This window comes from Limulus polyphemus, unplaced genomic scaffold (genome assembly GCF_000517525.1).
Source record: "Limulus polyphemus unplaced genomic scaffold, Limulus_polyphemus-2.1.2 Scaffold2712, whole genome shotgun sequence".
NCBI classification, from domain to species: domain Eukaryota; kingdom Metazoa; phylum Arthropoda; class Merostomata; order Xiphosura; family Limulidae; genus Limulus; species Limulus polyphemus.
Window position 1 is genome coordinate 43,849 of NW_013668322.1, and position 5,206 is coordinate 49,054.

Here is a 5,206-nt window from a genome sequence, read left to right on the forward strand (position 1 = left end):
TGTTGTCACTTTTGATAATTTATACTAAATTAACGACATTATATAGTCTTGGCCAAATTTTGGCATACAGTTCTGTATTGATGTTATTGTCTACATGTATGGAGTAGTTATTGAGTAAATTCCCGAATGGTAAAGGAAAAGGTAGCGTATGATCGGAGCTCGGCATGGCCAGGTGGTTAGGGCACTCGACTCGCACTCTGCGGATCGCGGGTTCGAATCCCCGTCACACCAAACATGCTCGCCCTTTCAGACGTGGGGGATGTTATAATGTGGTAAAAGAGAAGCCCAAGAGTCGGCGGTGGGTGGTGATGACTAGCTACCTTCCCTCTAGTCTTACACTGCTAAATTAGGGACGGCTAGCGCAGATGGCCCTCGTGTAGCTTTGCGCAAAATTCAAAACAAACAAGTATGATCGGCCAAACATGTACAAGTTGTTATTGTAGACTGTATAAGTTGTTTTGAGCATTTGTTCATCAAAACACACATACACACCTGTTTTGTATAAAAGGGTGTGCTTTTGGTATAATCTTTTTCGAAACAGATCATTGCTTTGTTCCGACAATTTCTCTGTACTTGGTGTAAAGTCATGTCTCGTCACGTGCCAGAAGTTATAGGGCGTCAAATTGTTCGACTGTCTAGAAATGGTATGAAGCAAAGGACATTGCCAGAACAGTAGGGTACCCCCAGTGTACTGTATCCAAAATCCTGAAAAATCAGCGGACTACAGGAAAGTCTAGTGGTATACACCGTAAAACTACTGCCCCGAGATGACCGTGTTTTGATCATGTTAACATGTCATGGTTGAAAGAAGTCTTGCAACATCTTACGACAGGAATGGCGTGAACATATTCATCCCAGAGTATTCAGAAGTACAGTGAATATGAGACTGATAAAAAAAGGTTATTTTGCAAGAAGGGCTATTTGCAAACCAACATTAACCAGAATTCACCGCCATCACAGTGTCACTTGGGCAAGACAGCATGTTAAAAAACTGGCAATATATCATATTTTCAGGTGAGTCCTGTTTCCAGCTTGTTAAAGCTGATGGTATAATTCGTGTTCGTCGTTTAAATGGAAAACAGATGAGGGAAGACTGTATTTCTCATAGGGAACACACAGGAGGTGGTGCAGTACATGTTTTGGCAGCTACTCATCATGGTGGAAAGACTGCTCTTTATATCCTTCAGGGAAACGTCAATTATGCCTCCTACAGGCTTCACATGGAGACGATATTTCTGCCATGAGCTAGGGCAAGGTTTGGGAATAACTTTGTGTTCTAGGATAAAAATTCCTCTGCCCACAATGCGCGTATTGTACAGGATTATCTTGACCAGGGGGACGTTATAAGATTGCCATGACCAGCAAAGTCTCTAGATTGTAATTCCATTGAGAACTGTTGGACAGAACTGAGTCGGAAAATTGCTAACCACGACCCTAAACCAGCTACTGTAGCTGAGTTGCAGCGCCTTCTAGTGATAAATTGGGATGAAATCATGGTGGATTACATCAATAACCTCATCAACAGCATGCCACGTCGCCATGCGGAGGTTATTAGAGTACAAGAAGGACTAACCAAGCGCCGAATGTTTAATAATAACTAATACACGATTACAGACGCTATTTATGATAATTTAATGTTATATTTTATCATTATATATGTTTCGGTACGGTTTTGTTGTGATGGGTGAAATGATGAATTACACATCTTTCTATAGGTGTCTGATAAGTTTGTTTGTTGTTTTAATAAAACCTCTAAACATTTAAAGAAATAAAAAAGTATTAGTGATTAGAACATTACACTTGGAATCTGATTGTTTTTCAACCTCGAGACGTTGTGCTACCAAACACGCATCGCACGCTTAGTTGTGAGAGCGTTATAAGACTGACAGTCACTCTTGCTATCCGGTTAAAAGTATCTGCTACAGACAGTGAATGCTGCTATAGCTGTTTTCCTCTTTCAGGTTTGCAGTTTAAAATTCGGGACAGCTGTGCCTTAATGATAGGGATCTCTGACTTAGTCATTTAGCTAATTATATGCTTTGGGTGTCGTTCAGTTGAACAAAAAAATATGTATTAGTGGTCTATCAAAATATAGAATGCTAAAATAACTATATAAGCGAACTAGTAAAAGATATACACAGAGTTTGACAATTTGAAAAAAAATAACTCGTTATGAAGAACATTTAAAAAATTGTACCCTTAAACACAGTGGTGTGTCGAAAAATAAATTCGTTTAATATGGATAGATTCTAACACCTTAATGTGAGAAAATATATCGGTAGTATTTCACATCATGGCGAGTTAAAAATACCCAGGAGTTAATTGCCTTAAATATCGTGATGTCTTAATAGAAATACGTAAATTATTAGTACCGCTTGGCATAGAGGCATATCTAAAATAATATGTGACGTACTGGTGGCCTTTAACACTAGAAACACTAGTTAACGGCGTGGTGTGCTAAAATGCATAAAGTTTTAATGTATTTTAACATTGTGGTATTTTAAAAGTAGCACATAGATAGTTGGTAGCCTTTACCACTGTGGTTTGTTAAATCAAACACACAACCCTTCACAATCTCTTTGGGATTGCAACACAAAGTCTGGAAACGGTTGATATGCAGCACTAGCAGTTTACCAATGTATGTCGATTATAGCTCACAGTAATTCCATGATACCTGCTCTAAGACTAACTCAGATGCTCGTAGCTGCAACTGGATGTTGTTTCAGTGTACAAACGAAATATACTTCACAATGCTGCTCTATGTGTCAGATGCCCAGTGAGATGCATTATATTTATAGCAAAGCACAAAATAACTCCTTTGCAGTGGCGCTAAGGACACGTTCAATGGAAAGTGGAGAAATATTTTTTTTAAATTTATGTTTTATCCCACCATTCAGTCATAACAGGAGAGAATTAGAAATGAGAAAGTGACACATATTGTGGTTAGCTCTGACCCCGGACTAATGGATAATTCTCCATCTAGTTAAGTTGGTCAATAAATTTCTTAATGTGATCTTCTCGCTCACAGACTTTGATCTCATCAAGTATGTACGTTGTACTTTTGAAAAATACATTGGATCCAATTAAGTGACTACAGACACTAAAGATGCTCTACAAGCTGTTCTTTCAGAGTGGTCGATGATACTTCAAGACCTTAACAACCTTTTGATTTTAAACATGAAACACCGTGCTAGACTACCCTTGCTGTCGCAGTAACTATATACTCCATGTTCATGTGAAATGTCATAAACTGTAAAAATGATTAATCATGTGCACTTCATATCACATGAAAGATCATTAGATGCTTGATATACATAGATGTTAACTTAATGGGTGACTGACATCATGAAATGATAGTCATTTTTGCCTTGTCATTGCCATAGCTGAATTATTATTAAATTTAATTATCAATTATTTGTTCTGTGTAGTGTATTAAAAGGAATATATAAAGTATTGATAGCGTTGAACGCCGTGATTTATTAAAAGAAATGTATCAAGTATTAGTAGCTTTTCTAGCCTAAAGTAATAAAAATATGTAAGGAACTGGTGGTCTGTGAAATACGGGTTTGTCAATAGAAAATAAACGGATTATTGGAAGCATTTAACACCATGTGCTGTTAAAATAGACTTATCCAACATGGGTAGCCTTTACTACTGGAAAGTAACACATACATAGAGGTTTATTAATATTAAATAATTTCTTCAAGTTTTGACAGTTTGCAGTAATGTAGTCCATTAACTAATCGTCCTTCGGTGGACCAGCGGTAAGTTTATGGACTCGTGATACAAAAGCTAGGGTTCGAGTTTTCGCGATGGACTGAGTGTCGATATTCCATATTATAGCTTTGGGCAAAAACCAAACAATTGTGTAAATCATGTGCTGTGACGTATTTCAAGAAATACGTTAAGAACTGGTAGTTTCTTGTACCGAGTTCTGATAAAAAAAAATGTGATTAAGAATGTATTGCTTATAACACTGCTTGTGTTAAAAAATATATATCAAGTGATGATAATCATTAATAGTACTGTGTATTACAAGAAATGGACAAACTAATAATGGTGACATTACTGTGGTGCGTTTAAAAAATATTAATGACGAATGAATCGTATTATAATAAAAGAAACACTTTATATGCTGGAACTGACATTTATATGCAACAGAAATACAAAAAAAGTATTAGTGTTATTTAATACCTTGGTATGTTTAAATAAAAGCACTATTTATTAGTGGTCTTTAATATAGTGATATGTTAAACTTAATGGGCGTAGTATCGGTGTTTTGCATCATTGTGATACTGATTACAAATACTCAAGAACAAAGTGCGTATTACCTGCTTGTTGCTGACCATTTAAAAAATATTGCTCATTTGAGTGTGTTCATTGACTCTTACTATGACTCTCGCCCCCAGTGGCTCAGCGGAACGTCTAAAGGCTTATAATGTTAAACACCGGGTTTTACTAGTCGTGGTGAGCAGTGTTCCCTCTAGGGTGTGCTGCCGCATAACAAACAATCAAATGCCGCGCACACATCTTCAGTAATGGTGAGGAGTCTCAACAGTGACGACCTTAATGACCCTGGCATTCGATAGGCCTAAAGTCCAAATAACCAACTGGTAGCACTGCAAATTGGCCTAATGATTCAATAGGATTGATGGTCTAAAAATTCCCTCTCCCCCTCATACACACCCAGAAAAAGAAAAAACACTTGTTGCGCACATCCACACATTGCCTTGATACTGGTGCACGTGAAAAATAAAATCATTCATCACATGAATTGAAAAAATTAGAGGGAATATTGATGGTGGGCACAGCACAGATATCCCATTATGTAGCTTTGTGTTTAACATCAAACAAACTCTCGCTATGTTAATAATATTTGTTTTACTATAAATTTAAGTATTTTTTATAAACTGTTACAGTATCTAAGTTTGTAAAAAGCCATTCTGCACGCATTTTCTAGTACGGTATAGAAATTGAGTTTTGAAAATGTCTTGATTAGAAACTTAAGCATATGCCAACAAACAGCTTTATATATCCCAGCTTTAAACAAGGATATAAACACACGTAACGAACATACTTCTTGATGAATTTGAAATTTTGTTGCTAGCAGATAGAGAATTTAGTACATATATATATATATATATATATACAGGGTGTGTGTGACAAAAGTAGGTATACAGTTAGCTCTTTATCTATATCATATATT